This window comes from Symsagittifera roscoffensis, chromosome 4, assembly GCF_963678635.1.
Source record: "Symsagittifera roscoffensis chromosome 4, txSymRosc1.1, whole genome shotgun sequence".
Lineage (NCBI taxonomy): Eukaryota > Metazoa > Xenacoelomorpha > Acoela > Convolutidae > Symsagittifera > Symsagittifera roscoffensis.
The window spans coordinates 78302654-78326791 of record NC_087065.1 but is presented as its reverse complement, the minus strand read 5'-3'; positions in this window follow the sequence as shown (position 1 = coordinate 78326791).

The following is a 24138-nucleotide window of genomic DNA, read 5'->3' as shown; positions in this document are numbered from 1 at the left end:
GGAAAAACGGACTGACAGTGTAACAAACATTACGTCTGCATTACGTTACACTAAAAAATACTACTGTGGTTGGGAAAAGAGGACTGACCGTGTAACAAACACTACGCCCGCAAGACGTTACACTAAAATTTACTACGTTGTTTGGGAAAAGAGAACTGACAGTGTAACAAACACTATGCCTGCATAACGTTACTCTAAAATGTACTACTGTGGTTGGTAAAAGAGGACTGACAGTGTAACAAACACTACGCCTGAAATTCGCTACACTAAAATAAACTACTGTGACTGGGAAAAGAGGACTGACACTTTAACAAACACTACTCCGGCAATACTTTAGACTAAATTGTACTACTGTGGTTGGGAAAAGGGGACTGACCGTGTAACAAACAATACGCCTGCAATACGTTACACTAAAACAAACTACTGTGGTTGTGAAAAGAGGACTGACAGTGTAACAAACCTTACACCTCCAATACTTTACGCTAAAATGTACTACTGTGGTTGGGAAAAGGGGACTGACATTATAAAAAACACTACGACTGCAATACGTTACACTAAAATGTACTACTGTGGTTGGAAAAAGAGGACTGACATTGTAACAAACACTACGCCTGCAATACGTTACACAAAAATGTACTACTGTGGTTGGTAAAAGAGGACTAACAATGTAACAAACACTACGCCTGCAATACTTTACACTACAATATATTACCGTGATTGGGAAAAGAGGACTGACAGTGTATCAAACACTGAGCCTGCAATACGTTACACTAAAATGTACGACTGTGGTTGGGAAAAGAGGACTGACCGTGTAACAAACACTACGCCTGCAAAACTTTACACCAAAATGTATTACTGTGGTTGGGAAAAGAAGACTGACCGTGTAACAAACATTACACCTGCATTACGTTACACTAAATTGTTCGACTGTGGTTGGGAAAAGAGGATTGACCGTGTAACAAACACTACGCCTGCAAAACTTTACACCAAAATGTACTACTGTGGTGGGAAAAGAGGACTGACCGTGTAACAAACATTACGCCTTCAATACCTTACACTAAATTGTACTAATGTGGTTGGAAAAAGAGGACTGACGGTGTTACAAATACTACGCATGCAATACGTTACACTAAAATGTACTACTGTGGTTGGGAAAAGTGGACTGACATTGTTACAAACACTACGCCTGCAATACGTTACAATAAAATGTACTACTGTGGTTGGGAAAAGAGGACTGACCGTATAACAAACAATACGCCTGCAATACCCTATACTAAATTGTACTACTCTTGTTGGAAAAAGAGGACTGACAGTGTAACAAACACTACGCCTCCAATACATTACACTAAAACATACTACTGTGGTAGGGAAAAGAGGACTGACCGTGTAACAAACACTACGCCTGCAATACGTTACACTAAAATGTACTACTGTGGTTGGGAAAAGAGGACTGACCGTATAACAAACAATACGCCTGCAATACCCTATACTAAATTGTACTACTCTTGTTGGAAAAAGAGGACTGACAGTGTAACAAACACTACGCCTCCAATACATTACACTAAAACATACTACTGTGGTAGGGAAAAGAGGACTGACCGTGTAACAAACACTACGCCTGCGATACGTTACACTAAAACGTACTAATGTGGTTGGGAGGACTGATCGTGTTACCAACACTACGCATACAATACGTTACTCTAAAAGGTACTACTGTGGTTGGGAAAAGAGGACTGACTATGTAACAAACCATACGTCTGCAATATTTTACACTACAGTATATTACTGTGGTTGGTAAAATAGGACTTACAGTGTAACAAACACTACGCCTGCAATACTTTACACTAAATTGTACTACTGCGGTTGGGAAAAGAGGACTGACCGTGTAACAAACACTACGCCTGCAATAAGTTACTCTAAAATGTACTACTGTGGTTGGGAAAAGAGGACTGACTATGTAACAAACCATACGTCTGCAATATTTTACACTACAGTATATTACTGTGGATGGGAAAATAGGACTTACAGTGTAACAACACTACGCCTGCAATACTTTACACTAAAGTGTACTACTGTGGTTGGGAAAAGAGGACTGACCGTGTAACAAACACTACGCCTGCATTAAGTTATACTAAAATGTACTACTGTGGCTGGGAAAAGAGAACTGACAGTGTAACAGACACTACGCCTGCAATACGTTACACTAAAATGAGCTACTGTGGTTGGGAAAAGAGGACTGACAGTGTAACAAACATTACGCATGCAACACGTTACACTAAAATGTACTACTGTGGTTGAGAAAAGAGGACCGACATAGTAACAAACCTTACGCCTGCAATACGTTACAGTAAAATGTACTACAGTGGTTGGGAAAAGAGGACTGACCGTGTAACAAACACTACGCTTGCAATACGTTACTATAAATTGTGCTACTGTGGTTGGGAAAAGAGGACTGACAGTGTAACATACACTACGCATGCAACACGGTACACTAACGTGTACTACTGTGGTTGAGAAAAGAGGACCGACATAGTAACAAACCTTACGCCTGCAAAACGTTACATTAAATTGGACTACTGTGGGTGGGAAAAGAGGACTGACCGTGTAACAAACACTACGCTTGCAATACGTTACACTAAAATGAGCTACTGTGGTTGGGAAAAGAGGACTGACAGTGTAACAAACATTACGCATGCAACACGGTACACTAACGTGTACTACTGTGGTTGAGAAAAGAGGACCGACATAGTAACAAACCTTACGCCTGCAAAACGTTACATTAAATTGGACTACTGTGGGTGGGAAAAGAGGACTGACCGTGTAACATACACTACGCCTGCAATACGTTACACTAAAATGTACTACTGTGGTTGGAAAAAGAGGACTGACAATGTAACAAACAATACGTCTGCAATATGTTACACTAAAGTAGATTACTGTGGTTGGGAAAATAGGACTGACAGTGTAACAAACACTACGCCTGCAATACGTTACACTAAAATGAGCTACTGTGGTTGGGAAAAGAGGACTGACAGTGTAACAGACACTGCGCCTGCAATACGTTACACTAAAATGAGCTACTGTGGTTGGGAAAAGAGGACTGACAGTGTAACAAACATTACGCATGCAACACGGTACACTAACGTGTACTACTGTGGTTGAGAAAAGAGGACCGACATAGTAACAAACCTTACGCCTGCAAAACGTTACATTAAATTGGACTACTGTGGGTGGGAAAAGAGGACTGACCGTGTAACATACACTACGCCTGCAATACGTTACACTAAAATGTACTACTGTGGTTGGAAAAAGAGGACTGACAATGTAACAAACAATACGTCTGCAATATGTTACACTAAAGTAGATTACTGTGGTTGGGAAAATAGGACTGACAGTGTAACAAACACTACGCCTGCAATACGTTACACTAAAATGAGCTACTGTGGTTGGGAAAAGAGGGCTGACAGTGTAACAGACACTGCGCCTGCAATACGTTACACTAAAATGAGCTACTGTGGTTGGGAAAAGAGGACTGACAGTGTAACAAACATTACGCATGCAACACGTTACACTAAAATGTACTAATGTGGTTGAAAAAGAGGACCGACATAGTAACAAACCTTACGCCTGCAAAACGTTACAATAAATTGGACTACTGTGGGTGGGAAAAGAGGACTGACCGTGTAACATACACTACGCCTGCAATACGTTACACTAAATTGTACTACTGTGGTTGGGAAAAGAGGACTGACCGTGTAACAAACACTACGCCTGCGATACGTTATACTAAACTATACTACTTTTGTTGGAAAAAGAGGACTGACAGTGTAACAGACACTACGCCTGCAATACGTTACACTAAAAGGAGCTACTGTGGTTGGGAAAAGAGGACTGACAGTGTAACAAACATTACGCATGCAACACGTTACACTAAAATGTACTACTGTGGTTGAGAAAAGAGGACCGACATAGTAACAAACCTTACGCCTGCAATACGTTACAGTAAAATGTACTACAGTGGTTGGGAAAAGAGGACTGACCGTGTAACAAACACTACGCTTGCAATACGTTACACTAAATTGTGCTACTGTGGTTGGGAAAAGAGGACTGACAGTGTAACATACACTACGCCTGCAATAAGTTACTCTAAAATGTACTACTGTGGTTGGGAAAAGAGGACTGACTATGTAACAAACCATACGTCTGCAATATTTTACACTACAGTATATTACTGTGGATGGGAAAATAGGACTTACAGTGTAACAACACTACGCCTGCAATACTTTACACTAAAGTGCACTACTGTGGTTGGGAAAAGAGGACTGACCGTGTAACAAACACTACGCCTGCATTAAGTTATACTAAAATGTACTACTGTGGCTGGGAAAAGAGAACTGACAGTGTAACAGACACTACGCCTGCAATACGTTACACTAAAATGAGCTACTGTGGTTGGGAAAAGAGGACTGACAGTGTAACAAACATTACGCATGCAACACGTTACACTAAAATGTACTACTGTGGTTGAGAAAAGAGGACCGACATAGTAACAAACCTTACGCCTGCAATACGTTACAGTAAAATGTACTACAGTGGTTGGGAAAAGAGGACTGACCGTGTAACAAACACTACGCTTGCAATACGTTACACTAAATTGTGCTACTGTGGTTGGGAAAAGAGGGCTGACAGTGTAACATACACTACGCCTGCAATACGTTACACTAAAATGAGCTACTGTGGTTGGGAAAAGAGGACTGACAGTGTAACAAACATTACGCATGCAACACGGTACACTAACGTGTACTACTGTGGTTGAGAAAAGAGGACCGACATAGTAACAAACCTTACGCCTGCAAAACGTTACATTAAATTGGACTACTGTGGGTGGGAAAAGAGGACTGACCGTGTAACATACACTACGCCTGCAATACGTTACACTAAAATGTACTACTGTGGTTGGAAAAAGAGGACTGACAATGTAACAAACAATACGTCTGCAATATGTTACACTAAAGTAGATTACTGTGGTTGGGAAAATAGGACTGACAGTGTAACAAACACTACGCCTGCAATACGTTACACTAAAATGAGCTACTGTGGTTGGGAAAAGAGGACTGACAGTGTAACAGACACTGCGCCTGCAATACGTTACACTAAAATGAGCTACTGTGGTTGGGAAAAGAGGACTGACAGTGTAACAAACATTACGCATGCAACACGTTACACTAAAATGTACTAATGTGGTTGAAAAAGAGGACCGACATAGTAACAAACCTTACGCCTGCAAAACGTTACATTAAATTGGACTACTGTGGGTGGGAAAAGAGGACTGACCGTGTAACATACACTACGCCTGCAATACGTTACACTAAATTGTACTACTGTGGTTGGGAAAAGAGGACTGACCGTGTAACAAACACTACGCCTGCGATACGTTATACTAAACTATACTACTTTTGTTGGAAAAAGAGGACTGACAGTGTAACAGACACTACGCCTGCAATACGTTACACTAAAATGTATTACTGTGGTTGGGAAAAGAGGACTGACCGTGTAACAAACACTACGCCTGCAATACGTTACACTAAAATGTGCTACTGTGGTTGGGAAAAGAGGACTGACAGTGTAAGAGACACTACGCCTGCAATACGTTACACTAAAATGTGCTACTGTGGTTGGGAAAAGAGGACTGACAGTGTAACAAACATTACGCATGCAATACGTTACACTAAAATGAACTACTGTGGTTGGGAAAAGATGAGTGACAGTGTAACAAACATTACGAATGCAATACGTTACACTAAAAAGTACTACTGTGATTGGGAAAAGAGGACCGATATTGTAACAAACACTACGCCTGCAATACGTTACACTAAAATGTGCTACTGTGGTTGGGAAAAGAGGACTGACAGTGTAAGAGACACTACGCCTGCAATACGTTACACTAAAATGAGCTACTGTGGTTGGGAAAAAAGGACTGACAGTGTAACAAACATTACGCATGCAACACGTTACACTAAAATGTACTACTGTGGTTGAGAAAAGAGGACCGACATAGTAACAAACCTTACGCCTGCAATACGTTACAGTAAAATGTACTATAGTGGTTGGGAAAAGAGGACTGACCGTGTAACAAACACTACGCTTGCAATACGTTACACTAAATTGTGCTACTGTGGTTGGGAAAAGAGGACTGACAGTGTAACATACACTACGCCTGCATTACGTTACACTAAAATGAGCTACTGTGGTTGGGAAAAGAGGACTGACAGTGTAACAAACATTACGCATGCAACACGGTACACTAACGTGTACTACTGCGGTTGAGAAAAGAGGACCGACATAGTAACAAACCTTACGCCTGCAAAACGTTACCTTAAATTGGACTACTGTGGGTGCGAAAAGAGGACTGACCGTGTAACATACACTACGCCTGCAATACGTTACACTAAAATGTACTACTGTGGTTGGAAAAAGAGGACTGACAATGTAACAAACAATACGTCTGCAATATGTTACACTAAAGTAGATTACTGTGGTTGGGAAAATAGGACTGACAGTGTAACAAACACTACGCCTGCAATACGTTACACTAAAATGAGCTACTGTGATTGGGAAAAGAGGACTGACAGTGTAACAAACATTACGCATGCAACACGTTACACTAAAATGTACTACTGTGGTTGAGAAAAGAGGACCGACATAGTAACAAACCTTACGCCTGCAATACGTTACAGCAAAATGTACTACAGTGGTTGGGAAAAGAGGACTGACCGTGTAACAAACACTACGCTTGCAATACGTTACACTAAATTGTGCTACTGTGGTTGGGAAAAGAGGACTGACAGTGTAACATACACTACGCCTGCAATACGTTACACTAAAATGAGCTACTGTGGTTGGGAAAAGAGGACTGACAGTGTAACAAACATTACGCATGCAACACGGTACACTAACGTGTACTACTGTGGTTGAGAAAAGAGGACCGACATAGTAACAAACCTTACGCCTGCAAAACGTTACATTAAATTGGACTACTGTGGGTGGGAAAAGAGGACTGACCGTGTAACATACACTACGCCTGCAATACGTTACACTAAAATGTACTACTGTGGTTGGAAAAAGAGGACTGACAATGTAACAAACAATACGTCTGCAATATGTTACACTAAAGTAGATTACTGTGGTTGGGAAAATAGGACTGACAGTGTAACAAACACTACGCCTGCAATACGTTACACTAAAATGAGCTACTGTGGTTGGGAAAAGAGGACTGACAGTGTAACAGACACTGCGCCTGCAATACGTTACACTAAAATGAGCTACTGTGGTTGGGAAAAGAGGACTGACAGTGTAACAAACATTACGCATGCAACACGTTACACTAAAATGTACTAATGTGGTTGAAAAAGAGGACCGACATAGTAACAAACCCTACGCCTGCAAAACGTTACATTAAATTGGACTACTGCGGGTGGGAAAAGAGGACTGACCGTGTAACATACACTACGCCTGCAATACGTTACACTAAATTGTACTACTGTGGTTGGGAAAAGAGGACTGACCGTGTAACAAACACTACGCCTGCAATACGTTATACTAAACTATACTACTTTTGTTGGAAAAAGAGGACTGACAGTGTAACAGACACTACGCCTGCAATACGTTACACTAAAATGTATTACTGTGGTTGGGAAAAGAGGACTGACCGTGTAACAAACACTACGCCTGCAATACGTTACACTAAAATGTGCTACTGTGGTTGGGAAAAGAGGACTGACAGTGTAAGAGACACTACGCCTGCAATACGTTACACTGAAATGTGCTACTGTGGTTGGGAAAAGAGGACTGACAGTGTAACAAACATTACGCATGCAATACGTTACACTAAAATGAACTACTGTGGTTGGGAAAAGAGGAGTGACAGTGTAACAAACATTACGAATGCAATACGTTACACTAAAAAGTACTACTGTGATTGGGAAAAGAGGACCGATATTGTAACAAACCTTACGCCTGCAAAACGTTACATTAAATTGGATTACTGTGGGTGGGAAAAGAGGACTGACCGTGTAACATACACTACGCCTGCAATACGTTACACTAAATTGTACTACTGTGGTTGGGAAAAGAGGACTGACAGTGTAACAAACATTACGCATGCAATACTTTACACTAAAATGAACTACTGTGGTTGGGAAAAGAGGAGTGACAGTGTAACAAACATTACGAATGCAATACGTTACACTAAAAAGTACTACTGTGGTTGGGAAAAGAGGACCGATATTGTAACAAACCTTACGCCTGCAAAACGTTACATTAAATTGGACTATTGTGGGTGGGAAAAGAGGACTGACCGTGTAACATACACTACGCCTGCAATACGTTACACTAAATTGTACTACTGTGGTTGGGAATAGAGGACTGACCGTGTAACAAACACTACGCCTGCAATACGTTATACTAAACTATACTACTTTTGTTGGAAAAAGAGGACTGACAGTGTAACAGACACTACGCCTGCAATACGTTACACTAAAATGAGCTACTGTGGTTGGGAAAAGAGGACTGACAGTGTAACAGACACTGCGCCTGCAATACGTTACACTAAAATGAGCTACTGTGGTTGGGAAAAGAGGACTGACAGTGTAACAAACACTACGCCTGCAATACGTTGCACTAAAATGAGCTACTGTGGTTGGGAAAAGAGGAATGACAGTGTAACAGACACTGCGCCTGCTATACGTTACACTAAAATGAGCTACTGTGGTTGGGAAAAGAGGACTGACAGTGTAACAGACACTGCGCCTGCAATACGTTACACTAAAATGAGCTACTGTGGTTGGGAAAAGAGGACTGACAGTGTAACAAACATTACGCATGCAACCCGTTACACTAAAATTTACTACTGTGGTTGAGAAAAGAGGACCGACATAGTAACAAACCTTACGCCTGCAAAACGTTACATTAGATTGGACTACAGTGGGTGGGAAAAGAGGACTGACCGTGTAACATACACTACGCCTGCAATACGTTACACTAAATTGTACTACTGTGGTTGGGAAAAGAGGACTGACCGTGTAACAAACACTACGCCTGCAATACGTTATACTAAACTATACTACTTTTGTTGGAAAAAGAGGAATGACAGTGTAACAGACACTACGCCTGCAATACGTTAAACTAAAATGTATTACTGTGGTTGGGAAAAGAGGACTGACCGTGTAACAAACACTACGCCTGCAATACGTTACACTAAAATGTGCTACTGTGGTTGGGAAAAGAGGACTGACAGTGTAAGAGACACTACGCCTGCAATACGTTACACTAAAATGTGCTACTGTGGTTGGGAAAAGAGGACTGACAGTGTAACAAACATTACGCATGCAATACGTTACACTAAAATGAACTACTGTGGTTGGGAAAAGAGGAGTGAGAGTGTAACAAACATTACGAATGCAATACGTTACACTAAAAAGTACTACTGTGGTTGGGAAAAGAGGACCGATATTGTAACAAACACTACGCCTGCAAAACGTTACACTAAATTGTACTACTGTGGTTGGGAAAAGAGGACTGACCGTGTAACAAACACTACGCCTGCAATACGTTGCACTAAATTGTACTACTGTGGTTGGGAAGAGAGGACTGACCGTGTAACAAACACTACGCCTGCAATACGTTATACTAAAATGTGCTACTGTGGTTGAGAAAAGAGGAGTGACAGTGTAACAAACATTACGAATGCAATACGTTACACTAAAATGTACTACTGTGGTTGGGAAAAAAGGAGCGACATTGTAACAAACACTACGCCTGCAATACATTACATTAAATTGTACTACTGTGGTTGGAAAAAGAGGACTGACCGTGTAACAAACACTACGCCTGCAATACGTTATACTAAAATGTACTACTGTTGTTGGAAAAAGAGGACTGACAGTGTAACAGACACTACGCCTGCAATACGTTACACTAAAATGTACTACTGTGGTTGGGAAAAGAGGAGTGACAGTGTAAGAAACATTACGAATGCAATACGTTACACTAAAATGTACTACTGTGGTTGGGAAAAGAGGACCGACTTTGTAACAAACACTACGCCTGCAATTCGTTACACTAAATTGTACTACTGTGGTTGGGAAAAGAGGACCGACATTGTAACAAACACTACGCCTGCAATACGTTACACTAAATTGTACTACTGTGGTTGGGAAAAGAGGAGTGACCGTGTAACAAACACTACGCCTGCAATAAGTTACACTAAAATGTACTACTGTGGTTGGGAAAAGAGGACTGACAGTGTAACAAACATTACGCCTGCAATACCTTATACTAAAAAGTACTAATGTGGTTGGAAAAGGAGGACTGACCGTGTTACAAACACTACACCTGCAATACATTACACAAAATGTACTTACTACTGTGGTTGGGAAAAGAGGACTGACATTGTAACAAACACTACGCCTGCAAAACTTTACACTAAAATGAATTACTGTGCTTGGAAAAAGAGAATTGACAATGTAACAAACAATACGTCTGCAATACTTTACATTACACTATATTACTGTGGTTGGCAAAAGAGGAATAACAGTGTAACAAGCACTACGCCTGCAATACGTTCCAGTAAATTGTACGACTGTGGTTGGGAAAAGTGGACTGACCGTGTAACAAACACTACGCCTGCAAAACTTTACATTAAAAAGTACTAGTGTGATTGGGAAAAGAGGACTGACAGTGTAACAAACACTGCACCTGCAATACGTTACACTAAAATGTACTACTGTGGTTGGAAAAAGAGGACTGACCGTGTAACAAAGACTACGCCTGCAATAATTTACACTAAATTGTACTACTATGGTTGGGAAAAGAGGACTGACAGTGTAACAATCATTACGCCTGCAATACATTACACTAAAATGTTCTACTGTGGTTGGGAAAAGAGGACTGACAGTGTAACAAACACTACGCCTGAAATACTTTACTCTAAAATGTACTACTGTGGTTGGGAAAAGAGGACTGACAGTGTAACAAACAATACGCCTGCAATACTTTACACTAAAATGTACTACTGTGGTTGGAAAAAGAGGACTGACAGTGTAACAATTACTACGCCTGCAATTATTTACACTAAAATATACTACTGTGGTTGGGAAAAGAGGACTGAAAGTGTAACAAACACTACGCCTGTTATACGTTACACTAAAATGTACTACTGTGGTTGGGAAAAGAGGACTGACAGTGTAACAAACAATACGCCTGCAATACTTTACACTAAAATGTACTACTGTGGTTGGAAAAAGAGGACTGACAGTGTAACAATTACTACGCCTGCAATTATTTACACTAAAATATACTACTGTGGTTGGAAAAAGAGGACTGACCGTGTAACAAAGACTACGCCTGCAATAATTTACACTAAATTGTACTACTGTGGTTGGGTAAAGAGGACTGACAGTGTAACAATCATTACGCCTGCAATACATTACACTAAAATGTTCTACTGTGGTTGGGAAAAGAGGACTGACAGTGTAACAAACACTACGCCTGAAATACTTTACTCTAAAATGTACTACTGTGGTTGGGAAAAGAGGACTGACAGTGTAACAAACAATACGCCTGCAATACTTTACACTAAAATGTACTACTGTGGTTGGAAAAAGAGGACTGACAGTGTAACAATTACTACGCCTGCAATTATTTACACTAAAATATACTACTGTGGTTGGGAAAAGAGGACTGAAAGTGTAACAAACACTACGCCTGTTATACGTTACACTAAAATGAACTACTGTGGTTGGAAAAAGAGGACTGAAAGTGTAACAAACACTACGCCTGCAATACATTACACCAAAAATTACTACTGTGGTTGGCTAAAGAGGACTGAAAGTGTAACAAACACTACATCTGCAATACTAATTACTTCCACACTACTATATACCAAAATCTCACGTTTCTGTATATGCTTCTGAGAAATTTGGATGGACATAAAAAACTATATCAACTGCATGGATTCAAAAATTTTCATCTAGCAATTAGATTCTAAACAAAGAGGTAAAAAAGCCATTACAAAATAAAATTTAATTAGACGGATTGGAGTGTAAAATTGTTAATTTTTCTGGCTTACAAACTTGGGTTACTTAGAAACCTAACCAGTGGCATGCGTTGTAGCGCATTAGGGGACATTTTGGTGCTTTGTTGGAGCTCAAAACTTCGAGTAACTGATTTACGAAAAGGTTGTCATTTTGTAATGGCCATCTCGTCAAAAACTATTTCTGCCAAACGGGTTGATCTCTCGTCTTTGCTGAGTCTGTTTTAAGTAATAGAAGAATATCTATATTTTATCAACAAAATATTGTCAACTGAGACATAATTCCGCACAGTTTTTTTTTAATTTTTAGAGGAATCTAAAAAAAAACACCAGGAATCGAACCCACAACCTATAAAAAAAAATCACGTTTATTTTGTACCACACTTTCGCTTTATGAATTACTTAAAGCTGATATTAACTTCTGAATGCGCATCATAGTAATAAATGAATGGGGATACAAAAAATTTTGCATCAAATTCAAATTCAAATTTAATATACTAATAAAAATCATAATCCTAATAGTAATAATAATATTAATAATAATAATAATTTAAAAAATAATAATAAACTAGCAAAGTTTGTCGCGGAAAATTAAAATATTGTTGCAATTTTCGAAAATGCTGTGCCGCATGCGAACTATGGGAAACATGCCGATGCTAGCAGGGGCGGATTTAAGGGGGCGGATGCTTTCCCCTCAAGGATTCGACCACCTGCCGACCAAAAGGGTCCCCCTGTGTACTTTTTTGAGATATCCATTTTTGGCTGACAGACCCTAAAGTTTTTCCAGAGGTGCCTTTAGCGCCAATATACTTTTATTTTGAGAGGGAGCGAGCGCCAAAAAAAAACGCAATTTTTTGGTCAATATGTTCCAAAAAATCCTAAAAACACTTTTTTTGGCCTGATTTTTAAAATTTTGCCTGCGGCCCAGAAAATTTGGCCAAAACAGGGTCTTTTTATTGCTCTGAGAGCGCTCGGAAAATCAATTTGGTCGGCCTAAAAAAATTGTTGAAATTTTCGAAATTTGAGTTTTTTTTTTGAAATCTATGCCACGCTCGACCCATCCCCCCCCCAACACCACCCCCGAGAAATTCCTAGATCCGCCCCTGGATGCTAGTAATATTTTTGCAGTTTTGAAGAGTTTGACGATAAAGTGAAATTTTAGGCGGACTCCCTCTCTTTCTAAATGAGCAGAAATGGCTGCCGAAAACTAGTAGAAGAGGGTTGTACTTTTGGGAAATTGAGCAACCAGAGTTATAATTTTTTATAATCACGTATATTCTCGAGGGGGCTTTTCAAAACACTTCCAAAAACCTTGACGCGCTTTTCTTAAATGTATTACTGTGGTTGGGAAAAGAGGACTGACAGTGTAACAATTACTACGACTGCAATACTTAACACCATAATGTACTAATGTGGCTGGGAAAAGATGACTGACCGTGTAACAAACACTACGCCTGCAAAACTTTACACTAAAATGTACTACTGTGGTTGGGAAAAGAGGACTGACAGTGTAACAAACACTACGCCTGCAAAACTTTACACTAAAATGTACTACTGTGGTTGGGAAAAGAGGACTGACAGTGTAACAAACACTACTCCTGCAATACGTTACACTAAAATGTACTGCTGTGGTTGAGAAAAGAGGACTGACCGTGTAACAAACACTACGCCTGCAATACATTACACCAAAATTTACTACTGTGGTTGGCTAAAGAGGACTGAAAGTGTAACAAACACTACGTCTGCAATACTAATTACTTCCACACTACTATATACAAAATCTCACGTTTCTGTATATGCTTCTGAGAAATTTGGATGGACATAAAAAACTATATCAACTGCATGGATTCAAAACATTTCATCTTGCAATTAGATTCTAAACAAAGAGGTAAAAAAGCCAAAACAAAATAAAATTTAATTAGACGGATTGGAGTGTAAAATTGTTAATTTTTCTGGCTTACAAACTTGAGTTACTTAGAAACTTAACCAGTGGCATGCGTTTTAGCGCATTAGGGGACATTTTGGTGCTTTGTTGGAGCTCAAAACTTCGAGTAACTGATTTACGAAAAGGTTGTCATTTTGTAATGGCCATCTCGTCAAAAACTATTTCTGCCAAACGGGTTGATCTCTCGTCTTTGCTGAGTCTGTTTTAAGTAATAGAAGAATATCTATATTTTATCAACAAAATATTGTCAACTGAGACATAATTCCGCACAGTTTTTTTTTAATTTTTAGAGGAATCTAAAAAAAACACCAGGAATCGAACCCACAACCTATAAAAAAAATCACGTTTATTTTGTACCACACTTTCGCTTTATGAATTACTTAAAGCTGATATTAACTTCTGAATGCGCATCATAGTAATGAATGAATGGGGATACAAAAAATTTCGCATCAAATTCAAATTCAAATTTAATATACTAATAAAAATCATAATCCTAATAGTAATAATAATATTAATAATAATAATAATTTAAAAAATAATAATAAACTAGCAAAGTTTGTCGCGGAAAATTAACATATTGTTGTAATTTTCGAAAATGCTGTGCCGCATGCGAACTATGGGAAACATGCCGATGCTAGCAGGGGCGGATTTAAGGGGGCGGATGCTTTCCCCTCAAGGATTCGAGCACCTGCCGACCAAAAGGGTCCCCCTGTGTACTTTTTTGAGATATCCATTTTTGGCTGACAGACCCTAAAGTTTTTCCAGAGGTGCCTTTAGCGCCAATATACTTTTATTTTGAGAGGAAGCGAGCGCCAAAAAAAACGCAATTTTTTGGTGAATATGTTCCAAAAAATCCTAAAAACACTTTTTTTGGCCTGATTTTAAAATTTTGCCTGCGGCCCAGAAAATTTGGCCAAAACAGGGTTTTTTTATTGCTCTGAGAGCGCTCGGAAAATCAATTTGGTCGGCCTAAAAAAATTGTTGAAATTTTCGAAATTTGAGTTTTTTTTTTTTGAAAAAGCCACGCTCGACCCATCCCCCCCCCCCCAACACCACCCCCGAGAAATTCCTAGATCCGCCCCTGGATGCTAGTATCATTTTTGCAGTTTTGAAGAGTTTGACGAGAAAGTGAAGTTTTAGGCGCACTCACTCTCTTTCTAAATGAGCAGAAATGGCTGCCGAAAACTAGTACAAGAGGGTTGTACTTTTGGGAAATTGAGCAACCAGAGTTATAATTTTTTATAATCACGTGTATTCTCGAGGGGGCTTTTCAAAACAGTTTCAAAAACCTTGACGCGCTTTTTTTAAATGTATTACTGTGGTTGGGAAAAAAAGACGGACAGTGTAACAAACACTACGCCTGCAATACTTAACACCAAAATGTACTACTGTGGTTGGGAAAAGATGACTGACCGTGTAACAAACACTACGCCTGCAATACGTTACACTAAACTGTACTACTGTGGTTGGGAAAAAAGGACTGACAGTGTAAAAAATATTACGCCTGCAATACGTTACACTTAAATGTTTTACTGTGATTGGGAAAAGAGGACTGACAGTGTAACAATTACTACGCCTGCAATACTTAACACCATAATGTACTAATGTGGTTGGGAAAAGATGACTGACCGTGTAACAAACACTACGCCTGCAATACTTTACACTAAAATGTACTACTGTGGTTGGGAAAAATGACTGACCGTGTAACAAACATTACGCCTGCAATACGTTACACTAAAATGTACTACTGTGGTTGAGAAAACAGGACTGACCGTGTAACAAACACTACGCCTGTAATACGTTACACTAAAATGTTCTACTGTGGTTGGGGCAAGAGGACTGACAGTGTAACAATTACTACGCCTGCAATACGTTACACTAAAGTGTTCTACTGTGGTTGGGAAAAGGGGACTGACAGTGTAACAAACACTACGCCTGCAATACGTTACATTCAAATGTACTACTGTGGTTGGGAAAAGAGGACTTACAGTGTAACAAACATTACGCCTGCAATACGTTACACTAAAATGTACTACTGTGGTTGAGAAAACAGGACTGACCGTGTAACAAACACTACGCCTGCAATACGTTACATTCAAATGTACTACTGTGGTTGGGAAAAGAGGACTGACAGTGTAACAAACATTACGCCTGCAATACGTTACACTAAATTGTACTACTGTGGTTGGGAAAAGGGGACTGACAGTGTAACAAACACTACGCCTGCAATACGTTACATTCAAATGTACTACTGTGGTTCGGAAAAGAGGACTTACAGTGTAACAAACATTACGCCTGCAATACGTTACACTAAAATGTACTACTGTGGTTGAGAAAACAGGACTGACCGTGTAACAAACACTACGCCTGCAATACGTTACACTAAATGTTCTACTGTGGTTGGGACAAGAGGACTGACAGTGTAACAATTACTACGCCTGCAATACTTAACACCATAATGTACTAATGTGGTTGGGAAAAGATGACTGACCGTGTCACAAACACTACGCCTGCAAAACTTTACACTAAAATGTACTAATGTGGTTGGGAAAAGAGGACTTACAGTGTAACAAACATTACGCCTGCAATACGTTACACTAAAATGTACTACTGCGGATGAGAAAACAGGACTTAAAGTGTAACAAACATTACGCCTGCAATACGTTACACTAAAATGTACTACTGTGGTTGAGAAAACAGGACTGACCGTGTAAAAAACATTACGCCTGCAAAACGTTACACTTAAATGTTTTACTGTGGTTGGGAAAAGAGGACTGACAGTGTAACAATTACTACGCCTGCAATACTTAACACCATAATGTACTAATGTGGTTGGGAAAAGATGACTGACCGTGTATAAAACACTACGCCTGCAAACTTTTACACTAAAATGCACTACTGTGGTTGTGAAAAGAAGACTTACAGTGTAACAAACATTACGCCTGCAATACGTTACACTAAAATGTACTACTGTGGTTGAGAAAACAGGACTTACAGTGTAACAAACATTACGCCTGCAATACGTTACACTAAAATGTACTACTGTGGTTGAGAAAACAGGACTGACCGTGTAAAAAACATTACGCCTGCAAAACGTTACACTTAAATGTTCTACTGTGGTTGGGACAAGAGGACTGACAGTGTAACAATTACTACGCCTGCAATACTTAACACCATAATGTACTAATGTGGTTGGGAAAAGATGACTGACCGTGTCACAAACACTACGCCTGCAAAACTTTACACTAAAATGTACTAATGTGGTTGGGAAAAGAGGAATTACAGTGTAACAAACATTACGCCTGCAATACGTTACACTAAAATGTACTACTGTGGTTGAGAAAACAGGACTTACAGTGTAACAAACATTACGCCTGCAATACGTTACACTAAAATGTACTACTGTGGTTGAGAAAACAGGACTGACCGTGTAAAAAACATTACGCCTGCAAAACGTTACACTTAAATGTTTTACTGTGGTTGGGAAAAGAGGACTGACAGTGTAACAATTACTACGCCTGCAATACTTAACACCATAATGTACTACTGTGGTTGGGAAAAGGGGACTGACAGTGTAACAAACACTACGCCTGCAATACATTACATTCAAATGTACTACTGTGGTTCGGAAAAGAGGACTTACAGTGTAACAAACATTACGCCTGCAATACGTTACACTAAAATGTACTACTGTGGTTGAGAAAACAGGACTGACCGTGTAACAAACACTACGCCTGCAATACGTTACACTAAAGTGTTCTACTGTGGTTGGGACAAGAGGACTGACAGTGTAACAATTACTACGCCTGCAATACTTAACACCATAATGTACTAATGTGGTTGGGAAAAGATGACTGACCGTGTCACAAACACTACGCCTGCAAAACTTTACACTAAAATGTACTAATGTGGTTGGGAAAAGAGGACTTACAGTGTAACAAACATTACGCCTGCAATACGTTACACTAAAATGTACTACTGTGGATGAGAAAACAGGACTTAAAGTGTAACAAACATTACGCCTGCCATACGTTACACTAAAATGTACTACTGTGGTTGAGAAAACAGGACTGACCGTGTAAAAAACATTACGCCTGCAAAACGTTACACTTAAATGTTTTACTGTGGTTGGGAAAAGAGGACTGACAGTGTAACAATTACTACGCCTGCAATACTTAACACCATAATGTACTAATGTGGTTGGGAAAAGATGACTGACCGTGTATAAAACACTACGCCTGCAAACTTTTACACTAAAATGCACTACTGTGGTTGTGAAAAGAAGACTTACAGTGTAACAAACATTACGCCTGCAATACGTTACACTAAAATGTACTACTGTGGTTGAGAAAACAGGACTTACAGTGTAACAAACATTACGCCTGCAATACGTTACACCAAAATGTACTACTGTGGTTGAGAAAACAGGACTGACCGTGTAAAAAACATTACGCCTGCAAAACGTTACACTTAAATGTTCTACTGTGGTTGGGACAAGAGGACTGACAGTGTAACAATTACTACACCTGCAATACTTAACACCATAATGTACTAATGTGGTTGGAAAAAGATGACTGACCGTGTCACAAACACTACGCCTGCAAAACTTTACACTAAAATGTACTAATGTGGTTGGGAAAAGAGGACTTACAGTGTAACAAACATTACGCCTGCAATACGTTACACTAAAATGTACTACTGTGGTTGAGAAAACAGGACTGACCGTGTAAAAAACATTACGCCTGCAAAACGTTACACTTAAATGTTTTACTGTGGTTGGGAAAAGAGGACTGACAGTGTAACAATTACTACGCCTGCAATACTTAACACCATAATGTACTAATGTGGTTGGGAAAAGATGACTGACCGTGTCACAAACACTACGCCTGCAAAACTTTACACTAAAATGTACTAATGTGGTTGGGAAAAGAGGACTTACATTGTAACAAACATTACGCCTGCAATACGTTACACTAAAATGTACTACTGTGGTTGAGAAAACAGGACTTACAGTGTAACAAACATTACGCCTGCAATACGTTACACTAAAATGTACTACTGTGGTTGAGAAAACAGGACTGACCGTGTAAAAAACATTACGCCTGCAAAACGTTACACTTAAATGTTTTACTGAGGTTGGGAAAAGAGGACTGACAGTGTAACAATTACTACGCCTGCAATACTTAACACCATAATGTACTAATGTGGTTGGGAAAAGATGACTGACCGTGTCACAAACACTACGCCTGCAAAACTTTACACTAAAATGTACTAATGTGGTTGGGAAAAGAGGACTTACAGTGTAACAAACATTACGCCTGCAATACGTTACACTAAAATGTACTGCTGTGGTTGAGAAAACAGGACATACAGTGTAACAAACATTACGCCTGCAATACGTTACACTAAAATGTACTACTGTGGTTGAGAAAACAGGACTGACCGTGTAAAAAACATTACGCCTGCAATACGTTACACTAAAATATACTACTGTGGTTGAGAAAAGAGGACTGACAGCGTAACAAACATTACGAATGCAATACAATTCACTAAAATGTACTACTGTGGTTGGGAAAAGAGGACTGACCGTGTGACAAACACTACGCCTGCGATACGTTACACTAAAATATACTACTGTGGTTGAGAAAAGAGGACTGACAGCGTAACAAACATTACGAATGCAATACAATTCACTAAAATGTACTACAGTTATTAGGAAAAGAGGACTGACATTGTAACAAACACTACGCCTGCAAAACTTTACACTAAAATGTAATACTGTGGTTGGGAAAAGAGGACTTACAAAGTAACAAACATTACGCCTGCAATACGTTACACTTAAATTTACTACTGTGATTGGGAAAAGAGGACTGACAGTGTAACAATTACTACGCCTGCAATACGTTACATTCAAATGTACTAATGTGGTTGGGAAAAGAGGACTTACAGTGTAACAAACATTACGCCTGCAATACGTTACACTAAAATGTACTACTGTGGTTGGGAAAAGAGGACTGACCGTGTAACAAACACTACGCCTGCGATACGTTACACTAAAATATACTACTGTGGTTGAGAAAAGAGGACTGACAGCGTAACAAACATTATGAATGCAATACAATTCACTAAAATGTACTACAGTTATTAGGAAAAGAGGACTGACATTGTAACAAACACTACGCCTGCAAAACTTTACACTAAAATGTAATACTGTGGTTGGGAAAAGAGGACTTAGAAAGTAACAAACATTACGCCTGCAATACGCTACACTTAAATTTACTACTGTTATTGGGAAAAGAGGACTGACAGTGTAACAATTACTACGCCTGCAATACGTTACATTCAAATGTACTACTGTTGTTGGGAAAAGAGGACTGACAGTGTAACAAACATTACGCCTGCAATACGTTACACCAAATTGTACTACTGTGGTTGGAAAAAGAGGACTGACCGTGTAACAAACACTACGCCTGCAATACATTACACTAAAATGTTTTACTGTGGTTGGGACAAGAGGACTGACAGTGTAGCAATTACTACGCCTGCAATACTAAACACCATAATTTACTAATGTGGTTGGGAAAAGATGACTGACCGTCTAACAAACACTACGCCTGCAAAACTTTACACTAAAATGTAATAATGTGGTTGGGAAAAGAGGACTTACAGTGTAACAAACATTACACCTGCAATACGTTACACTAAAATGTACTACTGTGGTTGAGAAAACAGGACTGACCGTGTAACAAACACTACGCCTGCAATACGTTACACTAAAATGTACTACTGTGGTTGAGAAAACAGGACTGAGCGTGTAAAAAACATTACGCATGCAAAATTTTACACTAAAATGTACTAATGTGGTTGGGAAAAGATGACTGACCGTGTAACAAACACTACGCCTGCAAAACTTTACACTAAAATGTACTACTGTGGTTGGGAAAAGATGACTGACCGTGTAAAAAACACTACGCCTGCAAAACTTTACACTAAAATGTACTACTGTGGTTGGGAAAAGAAGACTTACAGTGTAACAAACATTACGCCTGCAATACGTTACACTTAAATTTACTACTATGATTGGGAAAAGAGGACTGACAGCGTAACAATTACTGCGCCTGCAATACGTTACATTCAAATGTACTACTGTGGTTGGGAATAGAGGACTGACAGTGTAACAAATATTACGCCTGCAATACGTTCCACCAAGTTGTACTACTGTGGTTGGAAAAAGAGGACTGACCGTGTAACAAACACTACGCCTGCAATACGTTACACTAAAATGTTCTACTGTGGTTGGGACAAGAGGACTGACATTGTAACAAACACTACGCCTGCAATACGTTACATTCAAATGTACTACTGTGGTTGGGACAAGAGGACTGACATTGTAACAAACACTACGCCTGCAATATGTCACATTCAAATGTACTACTGTGGTTGGGAAAAGAGGACTTACAGTGTAACAAACATTACGCCAGCAATACGTTACACTAAAATGTTCTACTGTGGTTGGGACAAGAGGACTGACATTGTAACAAACACTACGCCTGCAATACGTTTTATTCAAATGTACTACTGCGGTTGGGAAAAGAGGACTGACAGTGTAACAAACATTACGCCTGCAATACGTTACACTAAATTTTACTACTGTGGTTGGGAAAAGAGGACTGACAGTGTAACAAACACTACGCCTGCAATACGTTACACTTAAATGTACTACTGTGTTTGGGAAAAGATGACTGACAGTGTAACAATTACTACGCCTGCAATACTTAACACCATAATGTACTAATGTGGTTGGGAAAAGATGACTGACCGTATAACAAACATTACGCCTGCAAAACTTTACACTAAAATGTACTTCTGTGGTTGGGAAAAGGGGACTGACCGTGTAACAAACACTACGCCTGCAATACGTTTCATTAAAATGTACTACTGTGGTTGGGAAAAGAGGACTTACAGTCTAATAAACATTACGCCTGCAATACGTTACACTAAAATGTACTAATGTGGTTGAGAAAACAGGACTGACCGTGTAACAAACACTACGCCTGCAATACGTTACACTAAAATGTACTTCTGTGGCTGGGAAAAGAGGACTGACCGTGTAACAAACACTACGCCTGCAATACGTTACATTCAAATGTACTACTGTGGTTGGGAAAAGAGGACTGACAGTGTAACAAACATTACGCCTGCAATACGTTACACCAAATTGTACTACTGTGGTTGGAAAAAGAGGACTGACCGTGTAACAAACACTACACCTGCAATACATTACACTAAAATGTTTTACTGTGGTTGGGACAAGATGACTGACAGTGTAACAATTACTACGCCTGCAATACTTAACACCATAATGTACTAATGTGGTTGGGAAAAGATGACTGACCGTGTAACAAACACTACGCCTGCAAAACTTTACACTAAAATGTACTTCTGTGGTTGGGAAAAGAGGACTGACCGTGTAACAAACACTACGCCTGCAATACGTTTCATTAAAATGTACTACTGTGGTTGGGAAAAGAGGACTTACAGTCTAATAAACATTACGCCTGCAATACGTTACACTAAAATGTACTAATGTGGTTGAGAAAACAGGACTGACCGTGTAACAAACACTACGCCTGCAATACGTTACACTAAAATGTTCTACTGTGGTTGGGACAAGAGGACTGACATTGTAACAAACACTACGCCTGCAATACTTTACACTAAAATGTACTACTGTGGTTGGAAAAAGAGGACTGACAGTGTAACAAACACTACGTCTGCAATACTAATTTTTTCCACACTACTATATACAAAATCTCACGTTTCTGTATATGCTTCTGAGAAGTTTGGGTGGACATTAAACTATATCAACTACATGGTTCTCTTTTTATCAATAAATTGATTCAAAAAAATTTATTTAAAAATAGACACTAAACAAAGAGGTAATAAAATCAAAACAAAATTAAATTTAATTAGAATGATTGGAGTGTAAAATTGTTAATTTTTCTGGCTTACAAACTTGGGTTACTTAGAAACCTAACCAGTGGCATGCGTTGTAGCGCATTAAGGGACATTTTGGTGCTTAGTTGGAGCTCAAAACTTCAAGTAACTGATTTACGAAAAGGTTGTCTTTTTTTAATGGCCATCTCGTCAAAAACTATTTCTGCCAACCGGGTTGATCTCTCATCATCGCTGAGTCTGTTTTAAGTATAGAATAATATCTATATTTTATCAACAAAATATTGTCAATTGAGCCATAATTCCGCACAGTTTTTTTTTATTTTTTACGGGAATCCAAAAAAAACACCAGGAATCGAACCCACAACCGATAGAAAAAATCACACGTGTATCTTATGCGACACTTTCGCTTTATGAATTACTAAAAGCTGATATTAACTTCTGAATGCGCATCATAGTAATGAATGAAGGGGGATACGAAATGTTTCGCATCAAATTCAAATTCAAATTTAATATATTAATAAAAATAATAATCATAATACTAATAATAATAATCATAATAATAATAATTAAAAAAATAATAATAAACTTGCAAAGTTTGTCGCTGAAATGTTACGAAGTTATTACCAAAAATAAATTGGTTTGAAATTTATTCTAGCTATTGGCGGGCATTCATAAATCAACATTATTCTATGTAACAATACTGACTCATTGATGAAATTTTCAGTTTGTAAGAGAACCCTTACAAATTCCATTTTTATGGTTAACTTAAAGGGGCTTCTTTTTTCTTTCAGGCTGTTTTTTTTTTCTTTCAATATTGTTTGCGCATAATATTAACAACGCGTCGATTTAGTGAAATCTAAATCTATAGCATTGATGGGAGGCGGAGAAAGGGGTTGCGGACCACAGGGTCTCAGCCTCTTCGCTACCCAAAACTTCCATTTTATTTCACGACCTCCAATTTTAGATAAGCCAAAATTTCAAAATTTTTCCAAGGGTATTTTTGGCGCCGAAATATAATTAATTTTTCCAAAAAAAAACTGGAACTTAAAGTGTTGTTGGAATTTTGGAAAATGCTGTGCCGCATGCGAACTATAGGAAACATGCCGATGCTAGCAGGGGCGGATTTAAGGGGGGGGGGGGGCGG